The sequence below is a fragment of the Palaemon carinicauda genome, chromosome 38 (assembly GCF_036898095.1).
Source record: "Palaemon carinicauda isolate YSFRI2023 chromosome 38, ASM3689809v2, whole genome shotgun sequence".
In the NCBI taxonomy this organism is placed as follows: domain Eukaryota; kingdom Metazoa; phylum Arthropoda; class Malacostraca; order Decapoda; family Palaemonidae; genus Palaemon; species Palaemon carinicauda.
This window is the reverse complement of record NC_090762.1, coordinates 60,090,444-60,105,399: the sequence shown is the minus strand read 5'-3', so window position 1 is coordinate 60,105,399 and position 14,956 is coordinate 60,090,444. Positions and strand designations below refer to the sequence as shown.

At 36.0% G+C, this 14,956-nt stretch overlaps 1 long non-coding RNA gene across 1 annotated transcript in view; it reads left to right on the top strand.

Annotated features, from left to right (window-relative positions):
• Positions 1–4,472, top strand: part of LOC137630658 (uncharacterized) — a 28,089-nt gene extending 23,617 nt beyond the window's left edge. The window contains exon 3 of the long non-coding RNA XR_011041755.1: positions 3,341–4,472. This is a non-coding gene — a long non-coding RNA (uncharacterized lncRNA). The remainder of the gene's footprint in view (positions 1–3,340) is intronic.
• The last annotated feature ends 10,484 nt before the right edge of the window (positions 4,473–14,956 follow it).

The following is a 14,956-nucleotide window of genomic DNA, read 5'->3' as shown; positions in this document are numbered from 1 at the left end:
CCGGTTAAAAATATTAGATTCGATACATCATGCAGGTATTAGATTGTCTACTGGAGCTTTTAAAACCTCGCCTATCCCAAGTCTCCTTGTTGATGCTGGAGAGTTACCTCTAGACCTTTACCGAATGTCTTCCATTCTTTGGTATTGGTTTAGATTGCAAAGACTCCCTAACTCTCTAGCCTTTCAGACTGCAAGCCTTGTAAGACACGCATCATACTTTGAGTTGCACCCAAAATCTCCTCAACCTTATGGCTTTCGGGTGAAACGATTATTAAATAGTCTGGATATAATTAGAAATAAGGTACTTCCATTCAAGGTATCATCAACGCCTCCATGGAAGTTACCAGAGATATCTTTTTGTAAATATTTTATTGGAGATAAGAAGAATATGTCAGACATAGAAGCCAGGTCTCTTTTTAATGAACATGTTAAAGAACATAGAGGATCAACATTTATCTATACTGATGGCTCCAAATCTGATGCTGGCGTTGGATTTGGAGTACATAGTAATGGTTTTAATTGTAGAGGTGCACTTCCTCTGACCGCTTCCATATTTACTGCCGAACTGTATGGCATATTAACCGCTATTGAGAAAATAGCGTTGGAGAAGGAGGGTAATTTTACAATTTTTAGTGATGCAAGGAGTGTCCTTCAAGCTATGGAAGTTTTTAATTCTAATAACCCTCTAGTTTTAAAGATTTTAGAATGGCTTTTCATTATTGGACGGAGAGGTATAACAGTTCAATTTTGTTGGGTTCCAGCACATGTAGGTGTGTCCGGGAATGAGAAGGCAGATTCACTGGCTAAGGAGGCTGCATCCGAGTTGCTGCCAAGAAGGTATCCCATTCCCTGTAATGATTTCTTACCTGACATCAAGAAATTGGTTTGCAATAAATGGCAACAGCAATGGGATAGTCAAGATGGCAATAAAATGAGGGAAGTAACAAATGACATATCTCCTTGGAGGTATAATATGATGCCCCGAAAATGGGAGACGGCTCTTTGTCGTCTCCGTATTGGTCACACTCGGTTGACACATGAGTTTCTGCTGAAGGGCCAACACCAACCGTATTGTGACAACTGTTTAGTACCTCTAACAGTAAGGCATTTGTTGACCGAATGCCCCAATTACAACATCTTGCGGAATAGATATTTGTTTGAGGCTCGAGGTGAGGGTGGCAGGTTCATCCTTGCCAAGATTCTTGGAAATGATGTGTCCTACCATGCAAGTGGCATTTTTAGATTTCTTTCAGAAGCAGGTCTTCTGAAAAATATTTAACTTTTATGACATTCAATATTTATGATTTTAATTGAATACTCTTTAATTTTTTATTTTATTTAATTTTTTACTTTTGTATACATAAATTAAATGTTACCGGCGTCAATGACCTTAGATGTCAGGATGCCTGAAAACTTTAAATCATTCATTCATTCTCCTTGCGAACCATTACGCCAGGCTTCTGATCGTTACCGGTCTTGGAAGACGGTGCTCCTGCTCGCTCTGGCCTCTGCTAAGCGTGTCAGCGAACTTCATGGTCTCTCGTACGACGTCGCCCATTCAAGAGGATAGATGGAGGTAACATTCAGGTTTGTCCCTGAGTTGGTTACTAGACTCAAAATCTGGGAGTCCCGGACCTTCGGTTGACTTCTTCAGGATTTCGAGTCTCCGTTCTGTAACAGATGACCCAGACCTTCTCCTACTATGCCCAGTAAGGAGTCTTAAAGAACAGCTGCAGTTTGTCCTCACGTGCAAGCCCGGTTTGGGAGCACAGGGAGGACGGAGAGGAGAGTCATCAAGAATGCCTTTTCAGCCTGGACTCAAAGGGTCATCCATCACGCCCTGAATCCAGATCCTCCTCCGTCACGTCGCCTTAGGGCACATGATGTCAGAGGCATCGCAACGTCCCTGGCCTTCAAGAGAAACTACTCTGTGACGCAGGTGCTACAAGCTGGAGTCTGGAAGCGTCAAATGACCTTCACAGCCCACTGCCTGCAGGACGTGACCCACTGGAGCCTTGATACCTTTTCTATCGGCCCTGTGGTGGCTACACAACGGCTGGTCTAACCTCAGGCTCCTTATTGGACAGGTAGCAGAAGGTTGAGGGCATTGTTATCCGGTTTTAGACTGCATGAATGAAAGAAGTATGTCTGGCCCTTACTTCTTTCTTCATCCTCCCCTCTCTTGGGGAAAGCAGCTTCCTAGGTTCTCTGCATAGCTGACTTCAAACCTCTGCAGGTAAACCATGCTTCCTTGTGTTCCTAGTATTAAGTTAATACTGTCGGGTCCCCCATACCCTGACAAGGTGGTATTGGGAAAGTCCTAGCCTAGAATTCCAGCTAAAGGACTTCAGGTCGACTTCCTAGGACAAGTCAAACTTCTTCCCTCCACACACAAGCTTATGTAGGCCGCACGTTTCTTGCTTAGCAAGAAACTGGCGAGGTGCAGGGACACTTTTTCTCGAGTGCTGCTCACTCGGATTCTGAGTCCCCAGGTAAGCCGAAGCCAGTAAGGCTGGGGACTTTCCACCCTTCCTAAGGGTAAGTCACCCTATGTAAATAGCATGGTTTGTATTTCCGTTACGGAACAAATGACAAATTCGGAGATAATTTGTATTTTTCCTAACTATACAAACCTTAGCTATTTACACATATTTGCCCGCCAGCCCTGTCCCCCAAGGCAAGTCCTACCTCTAAGTGAAGTGAAGCAGTTCACCGGTGTGTTGGGGGGGGGAGGAGTAGCTAGCTACCACTCCCCTACCCCCTTGCTAACTAGCGCGGGGTTAATACACCCTCGTTATATTCTAATGGCTCGTCTTTTCAGCTACGCCGAAAGTAAACCCTATGTAAATAGCTAAGGTTTGTATGGTTAGGAAAAATACAAATTATCTCCGAATTTGTCATATTATCTACGAATTTGTCATATTTACCTTCCCTCATGGAAAGCGTATTTGATAATTGGGCATTTCATAAACATGGAACTTGATAATGTCCTGCTCGAATACCAATTTTCTTCTTAATGTTTTTAGCCTTCTTGAAATGAGTATGTGGGGAATAGCTTACAGTATGTAGCTATTTTGTTGGCATTTTTTATATATATTTTTTTTTTCTTGTTAGGTAATAGATGTCTTGACTATTAGGAGGTTCACTATTAATTTTGTATATTTTTGTTTACCTTTTTATCTGTTTGTACAAAATTTTGAAACTTGTTGGTGTTAATTTTTTTTTTATATTTCCAGTTTCCATAGCATTTTTAGAAACAGATTTTGATATCGTAATTGTAAATAGCAGACTGTGGCTTTCGATATAGTATTTTTTAAAGATATGTATATTTTATTTACAGAAACTTCTACTAAATACTCAAAGATATGTGTGGACAACAACAACAAAACTTTAAATAATTAGTTAGGGTGTATTCTCTCTTAAGCATACAATCAAGCTCCTAACTTTTTTTTTTCACTTTACTCTTCTTGTATTGTGTTTAAACGAGGGATATTACAGGCCTTGTAGAAGATTTAGGGATATTTCTTTAATGGTCTGCAATCTGTTAGCGCCTTTGGGCTTACTGTATAGTATTCAGTTTTTCCACTCAGGGTTACTCTCTCGGTTATAATGACGATGACGGTGGCGATTGTGAAACTGCAGTGCCAGAACTATATCATTTGTAGGAGAATTATAATTTTAGGTGAGACTGTCAGTATTTTAGAAAGTTCTGTAGAAAGTCATTGTGATGTTAGGATTTAGATCAACGCAAGGAATTAGGAACTAGATTGTTTTTACAAGTTCACTTTTCTATCAATATCAATATCTATTTTTATATTATTCCAAATTTTGAACCCTGGTTTTCAGATTTTCATTCTTTTATTCCTCTTCCTTAAATTAACATCAACAAGTTTTATTAATATTCTGTAATAATTCTATAACATTTTAGGAACACGATAGAGAGAACTGAAATGATATAAGATTTGGTGTATTGGCATCTGTAATTTACCAAGCCTGTCAATGATTAGATATTTTATATTTTTTAGGATGGTGTTGTTAATATGCTTTCAAATTGATATAACAAATTTAGACATCCCCTTCATCCATAATTTCCCAAAGCTACTTGGTATCTCTGAAGTCTTGCAGTGTAAATGTTGAAAATTTTTAAATCTGTTGTAAATTCATTCCTAACCACAGCATGGATGGTAACTATGTTTTATTATGATGATTAGTAACCATGAAAAAATCTTTATGAATCATTATAAATCATAATCTGTAATCCTTAAGTACAGTATCAGTATTGCGTAGTCAAGTAAAGTTTGATGGAAAAATTGCCAACCTTCAAAGGAAACTTGCAATGCAATTTGTTTGGCCTATTATGCTATGTACTGTACAGCATTTGCCTTTACTGTATCACATTTCCCACATTGTTATTTTAGCTTGACTGGTCTGTTGTTGTTTTGTACTTCACTTTACTCTAAGGGCTGCTTATCTCGTCCCGTACAGCAGGGGAACCCTACTCTCTACAGGACCTCCACGGTTGTTTTATGATGTTCATTCTGGAGCATTTAACATTTCACACTGCGTATTGGTCGCTTACTGTTAGATCATCACTATTGAAACACTCGCAAAATAAGAAAGTCTTCAGTTTCCTCTTGAAAGCCTTAATATCTTCAATTATTCTCATGGGAGTTTATTGTAGAATCTCGGGGCCGCATGTTTAAAGGCTCTAGAGCCTACAGTAGACATGTATCTAGTTTGAAACCATCTGTAACTATTCTCTTGTCAGGACGATTTGTTGGCTGCACAATATGTAGCAATTTTCATAGCTATTTTGGACGACCAGTTCTGATAGCTTGGTAGGTTATTGTACACATTTTAAACTCAATCCTTTTTTCATCGGTAGCCAATGTATATGAGTTAGTATAGTTGATTGTTTTGGCAGGAAATGTTATTAATTAGTTGCAAGTCCTCAAGTTTTACACAGGCTCGATAGTGTTTCAAAAAAGAGAGTTCTAGTTTATATATTTTAATTTTTAATTAAATTTTGATTATAGTAATAAGAAATAACCATGTACATATTCTATTTTGGAAGAGTATCTCAAGATTTATCTTTGTCTAAAGTATAGGTATAGTATAGGTAATTGTTTTTACAGGGAATATTATTAATTAGTTTTAATTCCTCAGTGGAGTGAAGGAAGCTCTGGGTGATAGGAGGATAGATGTGAGAGAGGCAAGAGAGCATGCTAGGAATAGGAGTGAATGGCGAGCGATTATGATGCAGTTCCGGTAGGCCCTGCTGCTTCCTCCAGTGCCTTGGATGACCACGGAGATAGCAGCAGTAGGGGATTCAGTATTATGAAGCTTCATCCGTGGTGGATAATGTGGGAGGGTGGGCTGTGCCACCCTAGTAGTACCAGCCAAACTCGGTTGAGTCCCCTGTCAGGCTGGGAGGAGCGTAGAGAGGAGACGTCCCCTTTTTCTTTCATTTGTTTGATGTCGGCTACCCCCTAAAATTGGGGGGAGTGCCTTGGTATATGTATGTATGTAATTCCTCAATTTTTTAATTTTGAATCAATTAGATATCTCTTATTTGTTTTGAGAAGCCTTTTCTTTCAGATGATAATTGCTCTGAAGTATGTCATATGTAGGATAACTTTAGATGAGAAATTACAAGAAGATTTAAGCAAGTCTCTCTCTTTACAACTGCTTGTGGTTTGAATTACTTGAATTAATCTGTTGCAGCTATTAGCCATAAGGCTTTTCCGACAAACTATTTGAAATTTACTGTAGGTTTTAAGTCAGATACTATATATTTCTTAAATTTAGTATAGTGAAAGTTATAGCGATCAGTCATGAGAATTTACAAATTCTGAAGGGTTACTGGGTTATACATTCATTATTCATAAACCTAATTTATCATAAAGAGTAATCAACAAAAGACAGTGTTTTTGAAGTTAATTATAGCATCGTACTGTGGTTAGCTCCTTGAATAATTGTACTGTAGTTGACTTGTTTTATTAATATGGGATCCTATCAAAAATGCACTGTGTATTACGTATGTAAGTAACTATGCTTATATTTAGGATGATTAAGAAGCCAAAATAATTGCATAGTATTTTTTTTATTTGAGTTTTAGTTATAAAATCTGCAATAAACTTTCATTTTTGCAACCTGAAAACAAAAATCTTTTTGGTATCAATCAAAGACATTTTGAGCTTTCTGTTCATATTTATAACTATAGTACAAGGATGCGAGGCTTCTTGCAGTTTATTCAAGGAATTTAACTGTTTGATTTGTGTTGTATACTGTTTTAGGTTCAAAGCATAATGGCTGATTCACACTATCGGTCCAGTCAAATATTGTTACATAATGTTAAATGGAAGCATTCACCGACGCTCCAGTCTCGCTCCAGTCATGATAAAACAATATCAGTATGTACAGTAACAGCTAATGTTCACTGTGTAAATACATTTCCTAGTATCACTGAACAGTATTCCTATACATTTATGCTTTTTCCATATATTTATAATTTTGCTAAGACACCGATCGGTCCGAAGGTATTAATAGCGCAGTACCTAGACCGAAGCGAGACTGGAGCGTGACCGGACGGATAGTGTGAATTAACCCTAAAGGGTTATCTAGACTATTCTGAACTAGAGCTTGAAATCCATGCAATGCTAAGCCACCCTGGCTACATTTTGTGGGGTAGTCTTTCTGACTATTTGTTGACCTTTGTAGCTGAAAATCTTAGACATGCGAGTTAAATGAAGCCTACCCTAGGCCAAAATTTAACAAAATTTGACTTGCAAACAGCTTCTTGGAACATTTTTTGTAAGTTGAGGATTTTCTGTACTTTGTTTATATCCATCTACCTTACCTCCGTTCTTGCCACAGTTGTTTCATCTCACTGTCCAACATCCAACTTTTATCTCGATGTTTATGCAAGGTTTTACCCTTGATGGTGCCCTTGGTTACAGAATAGCCCCACAGGTTCCGTGCACTGGGCTACATACTCCAGATCTAGAGATCCAATTTAATCCTAAATGTATTATACAGTATTCTGATTATTTTTCCGACAAATATTGTGAAACATTGGTCGTACCATTATCTTCAAATTATGATCTGAGCTTGGTAAATTACAGATAAATGCCACTTTACTGTACTGTACTTTGTGATGTTAATCTACCAAAATTGAGGGAAAAAGACTGGATATGCAGTATACATTATTTATAATTCATATCATGTATGCATGTATTTATGTAAAGAAACCTTCTGGTATTTCTTGCAATGTTTTCAAAATTACGTTTCTCATTTAACCCTCAGTAATATATACTCTTGTTATTTACTTCTTTTGATGAAATGTATGTACCAGTTCAGTCATACCTCATGTAATGTTATGTATCGGTTGATTTTTGAATTTTTTTATTTTTTTTAGAAATGAGAATATATAAATGTATTCTTTTTTTACATTCTTTATTGTTAAAATGGATGTTTATTAGAAACTAAAATTTTTTATTTCCAATGTACTTACTGTATTAACAATAATTTGGGGTTGCTCATGAGGACTTATAAGTTGTTAATTATTTTTTTAAAGGGTCAATTTCAGTTATTTTTTTGTATTACATTGCAAGTCTTGGAAGTAATTAACCTTTCAACATGAGGTATGACTTTTTTGTAAAAGATTTTTGTCATTTTTGAATTATTGAGATACTGTATGCCTTTTTTGTAAAAGATTTTTGTCATTTTTGAATTATTGAGATACTGTATGCCTTTTTTGTAAAAGATTTTTGTCATTTTTAAAATTTTTAGGTACTGTGACTTTTTTGTAAAAGATTTTTACCATTTTTGAAATTTTGTACTAGTTACAGCTAGCTATATTTTGAAGTATGAAAATCTAAATAGTTTACAAAAGACTTTTAAATTGCAGATTTTCTCCTTCATTGATGAAGACTAGGGATGAAACAGAAGAAACTTAAACTATATCAGACACCATTTTTGTCTCGGATAACATCCAGTAACAGATAATTTTTTAGTCCTAGTGAATTACTTTCATAAGAAAGCTCCTGTTGGTAGCAGTCATTTTTTGTCCATACATATACATTGAAGATTATTTAGGTCTTAGATGACAGAGATTTCACATTGGCCAAGAATAACTTGACAGTATTCCAAAATAAAATTTACATTCATTTTAATTAGTACTGCAGGGTGTGGTCTCCTTTGGGATATGGCAGCTTTTTGTAAAGTTAGTTATGAAGCATATACTGTATACGTGTTACAACAAACCCTTTACTTATAATTTGCCCTAGATGTTTCATGCCCTCTTGAAATGAAAATGGCAGTCAACTGTTAATACTACATGTGTGTGGGCAGATCACAGATTTGAAAGAGTACCATGGGTCATAATTTGTTAGGTGGGCTACCCATTGTTGTTATTTGTTAGGTTGTGGTAGTGTTCACTACTATTATCAAATCCTCAGGTTCAACTTCTCAAATTTGTTTATATTTTGTTTTTCTTGAACAGTAATGGGGTTTTGCTCATACGAGTTTTCAATAAAGTTCCTTCAACAAATCCTTTTAAAAGGTAGATGGATCATTTGAATGTAACTTGGATAAGATCTTAATGTCTGAAGTCCTTTTATAATGTCACTTTGATAGATACCAATATAAACATGGCTATTCTTTTATTAAGAGACTAACTTATTATGTTATTCTTTAAATGGCTTTTCTTTTAATTGTGTATGGAAACTCGGTAAATTTGGTATTTCATATGGCTGCACGATTTATTCAACTTCTGAACAATGGGCCAAGTATTTCCTTTAAAGTTAGCTATGGATTTCTTTACCTTGCTCCAGAATTTGCTCTGACCAAGGCTTAAGCTTGTTTTAAGTTTTCTTTATCACTACTGAAGAAAAAAAACAAGAAAACGTGTTGATTTGGCAACTGGAATGATGGTGGTTTCGGCGCAAGTTGATGCTCCGATAGCATTGTCTCTAGCTGTAGGAAGGGTTCTCAGTGGTGACGTGTCATCAATTGCCAGAGGATTTCATCATTGGAGGTGCCGTGTCATGTTCAATAGTGTCTGAACTGGAGGATCTCTCTTATACTGTACATACTTGAGTATGTGCATTGCACATTGATACACCAGCCCTAGAGAAGGGGAATCATTATTTCTATGGTATTCATATTGTCCTGTATTGGGAGTCCTTGTTCCAGCCTTTTACAGGAAATTAATTGGAGACACAGCACATCCCAAGACTAGGTTTTTCCTTCATTAAAACCATTTTTTGTCAATAGTTTTTGTAGTGCATTTTCTTTTATTTCATGTTACTCTCCTATACTATTTTATTGTATTTTGATTCTTCCAAGAGGTCACATCAAAGGCTAGTTTAAATTTGGTGGCTTGATTAATCTTCCTTGTAAGTGTGATATTTGTAATATTTGAATAAAGATATTGCTTTGTTTGGCTTGCCAATACTCGACAGAGAGCATTAGTATTTTTATGTATTGTATCACCCAATAAGTAATGGTGCCTCCATATTTGAATTGATATACTATACTATGGTGTCACTTCAAAGCTGATTTGTTTCTACCATTAAATTTGCTTTACCAGCAAAAATGTATAATCTGAGTAACTTGCAATTTCAACCTATTACATATTAAGTAATGGGTTTGTGTGAGTAAATTTTGTATGAGAATGGATGTTTTGTCATACAAATCTAAGCCCTTTACTTCTTGCTTGTCAGTAACACCTCCCTTACAACTGTATGTCAAGAGTGTACCTTCTTCAGAGGGGTTATTTTTTTATAGCTCATGATAAGTGTATCTCACTTCCACCCTTGCCATTTATCAGATTTTCTCCCATTTCTACTTTGCTAGGTTGTCATGATTGCTGGTCCAGTTCATTCTCTAGGGTTTTATTTCTGATGCCTCCATTGCAGAACAGAAGTAATTACTAAAAGCTCAAGTTCTCTTGCTTGAGGGTACACTCGGGCACACTATTCTATCTTATTTCTCTTCCTCTTGTTTTGTTAAAGGTTTCATAGTTTATATAGGAGATATTTATTTTACTGTTATTGCTTTTCTTAAAATATTCTATTGTTCTTTGTTTCATTTCCTCACAGCTATTTTCCCTGTTGGATCCCCTGGGCTTATAGCACCCTGCTTTTCCAACTAGGGTTGTAGGTTAGCAACTAATAATAATAAAAATAATAATAATAATAATAATAATAATAATAATCTGCCAAGGCAGCAGGAGCCTTTAGGTAAAGAGGTGGTGTGTTCATCTTTGCCATATGACAGGTATACACTAGAACTACTGCATAAAGATTCTATGTAGAGCCATCCAGTTGTTCAGATTGTATGTTTTGTTGTTTTACTGTTTTCCATTTTTCATCTATGCCATTCTAGCTGTTGTAGCAATGACAAACCTGCTCCAACTTTGTTCATAGCAGTAAATAGAGCTGTCACTTTTCCCTTCTTTTTACCTTTTAAGTCACTCTCAAAACCAAAGCCACTTTAGCTTCATTTCTACTGCCATTATAACAGGAGTCATAATAAAAGCCTCAATGATAGTGTCGGACTTGAACATGACTTAGGAGAACCAGTATATTCACTGCCACTCCTGATTTTAATATGGGCTTGTAATTTTTTATGGTTTTTAGATAGTCTATGAAGTCAAATTCCCACTGCTGTACTTGAAGGGTCTGCTCTGCCTTGTTATGGCTATTCTTTGACATCTGCAGGGAAACACAAGACCCAGAAAATATAAGTATTTCCAGACTTTACATGTCCAAGAGATGTATATAGGATTAAGGAATTTGAATACTATCATAGTAAAACTTGGGCATCTATTTTTAAGGACCATCGATTCTAGTCCAAGAGATGTACTGTATTTGGAGCAAAAAGTTGTTGTTAACCTATTTTGACTTGAGGAGTTATTTTTTAAAGTCCTGTGAGAAATGATACATGGCAAAACAAGTTTTAGAGCTTTTCCAGGTGCCGAGAGTTCTTACAACTTTACATGACTGTTGATCAGCTTTCATACATTGTATATGAAATTACCATGCAAAGTTGGTGAGCTGTTATCACAAGGATTAGCATCAATTTTGGGGGATATTTGAAATAATAAAAAAAAAGAACAAAAGGGAACTTTTCCTCTCTTCGCTCCTCTCAGCCTGACAAGGGGTTCAGCCAAGTTTGGTTGGTACTGCTAGGGTGCCACAGCTCAGATAATTAACTAGTACTGATTGTATCTTAGGGAGGTTAGAAAACTAACGATCCCTGCTTCAGGAGAGTTCTGGCTTTATAAATGCTCCTTCCTCATTATTCTTCCTATTTTTATCTGTAATGGCATTCTTTAAATTATACTCTGATAATTGTCACTATGAAATTTTTTTTTCGATAATTACTGACGTCTGCTTTAGTTACTCCTAGGAATGCTATATGGCAGTACTGGTCTCCAAACATGGAGCATATTCCAACAGGTTTGAATTACTGTACAGTGGTTGGGTATCTTATCTCAAAATAATCAGTCTATAGATAGTTTGGCATATCATGGTTTCTGAACTACTGACTTCTGATTCATTAGTCACTCCTGGGAATGCCATATGGCAGTACTGGCCTCCAAACATGGAGCATATCCCAACAAGTTTGAATTACTGTTCAGTAGTTGGATATCTTCTATCTCTATTTACCAAGGCACTTCACAATTTATTTTCTCTTTGGGGGGGGGGGGTGTTTAGTCGACATCAAATGAAAGAACAAAAGGGGACCTTTTCTCTCTCTGCTCCTCTCAGCCTGACAAGGGGTTCAACCAAGTTTGTCTGGTACTGGTAGGGAGCCTCAGTCCCCCCTCCCCCTTGGATATCTTATCTCAAACTAATCAATTTAAAGATAGTTTGGCATATCATGGTTTCTGTTGTTCTATTGTACAATTCCCCGCATGTTTTTGAAAGGTAATTCTGGTGCAAAATTTGAAACCTAAGTCTTTCAGAAGAATCTCATAGGTCTCGACTACAGTCTTAGGATTTAAATTAACGTTTGTGACTGTTATAAGTTATTGGTGGGATGTGGAACTGAAAGTATACAGTGCAGTATGTTTAAAAGTTTTATTCCCTCCAAACATATTTCTCTATAATAATGAACTTTCGGCCCTTACACTTTGCAAAATCTGGATCAAACAGTACTAGTGGTGACTTGAGATTTTTTAAGACCAAGATGAACAATTTCTCTCAGTATTGCTAGCTGGCGGGTATTTTCATTATAAGAGGGACTGAAGCATCTACAGGTGACTTTGAGACCCCATAATAGTTAAATTATTGGTAATGGTATTATATAGAAGAATCAGGCTATTTCTAGAAACATATTTTAATTCACTTTAAGGTAGCAATAAGAACTCGATTCCACATGTTAACTGAATTTTCTTGAAACTGCGATGGATTTTAAATATCAGTTATCAATTTAAATTGATTTCAACCAGTTTTACATAATTTGAATAACTAGTTTCAGGATTGGTTCTATCACTCATGCTCATGTGCATTAATATAGGATCAGGTAGTAAATCCAACCAAGTTTTCAAGTAATAAGATTTACTTATGTGTATCAACCCGTCATGCATCCACAACTGTAATAGAGGAATTTTTAGGCTGTATTTTTATAGTATTAAATGACAGTAATGACCTTATCAATGAAAAGTAGCCCATCAAAATGTTAGATAACTTTACCATATCTGATTAAAATTTGGAGTTAATCTCATCGATAATTTAGGTAGAGTATAGGACTAAAAAATCAAATTCTATATAGTGTCAATTTGAAAGGCCTTATGTTAAATACTTATGAAGTGAAAGCAAATGCTGTCTTCTTAGAAATATTCTAGTTATATGTATTTTAGGGTTAGTGGACTGAAGTGAAGACACTACTAATTTTGTAATACAGTACCTTTTCTATATGTAATGATATTTTTCTGAATGCTAAATGAAAACCTGTAACTTATTTTTTGTGCAAAATTGTCTTGTGATTTTTTTTTGAGGGCTAAATGAGAAATTTTATTTTTAAAGCTAATTTGTGTATACAGAACTTGCCAAATTGAATTCATTGCATGAATACAGATATTAATTTTTGTACTTTTGTCCTGTGTACAGTAGATAGATAAAATTGGAAAGATTTAATAAAAAAAACTCCTCAAAGCCAGCATTGTTTCGGCTGAAGGAGAGCGAGTGAGTGTCCTCAGCAGAAGGCAGCTGAGCAGATGCCATCATTAGAGTAAAGTTTTCAGTTCATGGTGTCTTAGTAACTGAGGAGTTTCTGTGAACTTTAATTGTTCAATGGGAGAGATTTCTGTTTTCATGTTTGTTCCATTTGATGTATTCTTGTTCACTTGACAATGCAAAAGCTCTTTCATGTTTTCTGTGACTGTTTTTATAGTGGAAAGATTACATTTAGTGGAATTGAGTAGACAAGTCAGAAATCACATGAATACTAATTGTAACATTTTATGTTTCCATGGCTAATTTCACTTGACAGGTAGCACAGCATATTGTATTAATTCTACGGTTTTCATACTATCATAATTATTTAATCATGAATATGAATTGTATTGTGTAATACAATTGAATCAGCATTGAGCAGGTAAGAATGAATATGTGGTTGCCATGTGTGGGCTAAAGATTAAGTATACAGTATGTGGATCTTACTTGAGCTTCAGTAATTATAAAGTAAATATGTAATGTTAATTTATTGTTGAGACTTTTAATTGTATGAGAAATGTTTCTCGTAGATTAAATACAGTTAAATGTCATGTTCATATATTTAAAAAACTTCTGTAGTACAGTATAGTAATTTTTGGAGCATTATAACTTCTTTGAAGATGAGGTAACCAAGTCAACTTTTAATCAAATCAATAACTTTAGTTCTTGAAAGGTCACTCTTGGTTTTTCATTGCAATATTCTCTTATTACATCAAAGGATCCATATGCCTCTTTAAAGGGGGGTACCAGCTTGTTTCGCAAACGTCCAATCTGTCTTTGGCTTTTAGTCATACTTTGTATCTGAAATAGCAGAAGGGCTAAACCATCACGATGATCATTTTAGACGTTCTTTGTATGATAAAGCAGACAATCGTGTGACGTGGGAAGTCGACAAGTAGGGAAGAAAGGATTCATTGGAAGAGAAAATTGTTTAAGTTTTACCTCTGGTCAGAGAATAGAAAAACGTTGCTAGATTTGAGAATTTGATAATTTGGTTTGGATTCAAAGTAGGGAAAGTATAACCAGTGTTTTTGAAGAAGATTGTGGAATATGTTGGTTTTATAGAGGATGACTTAAGCTCTAATTATTTCTGGGTCGAACCTGTGGCGCCCGGTGAAAAGTCCTTCTTGTATACCTTTTCTGATAAAAACCTTCCAATTATACCAGAGAAAGATAAAAGCATGGAATGCTGAGGTTACAACCCTCGCGCGAGCACCTTTTGGGTGTCGTGTATAAAGCAAAGGCGCGTGAAATCCACTATTCACAGGTTGTCTTCCATTTAGTTAATTCCTTCGCCAAAGGGATGGGCCGATACAGAGGCCCTAGACACATCCCCACCGCCGCACCACCCACGCCACGACGCGAGCGCCATCTGAACATCATCCTTCTTTTTGGAATACAAAGTGTTGAATGGTTTTGTTGTGCTCTCGGTCTTTTTTATCTATCGTGGATTTATTTTGTCATATCCGAAGCTCCATCTTCACACATTCCAATGTTAAGTACCATAGTTTGTTTTGACAGTATTTTATTGTACCGGGCTTTTGTTTTATATCCAGTATAGTCTGTTTTATTATTCCCGTCTGGCCTTTCATGGCGGCCATTGTTTGTTCACTTGTTTGGGAATTCATCTTTATCTGCCCGTTTAGTACTCTGTCACTTAGGTTCTTGGTTAAGCCCCTGGCCTTATGCTTTTAGAACCGTTATTATTTTTATTTTTTTGTGTATTTATG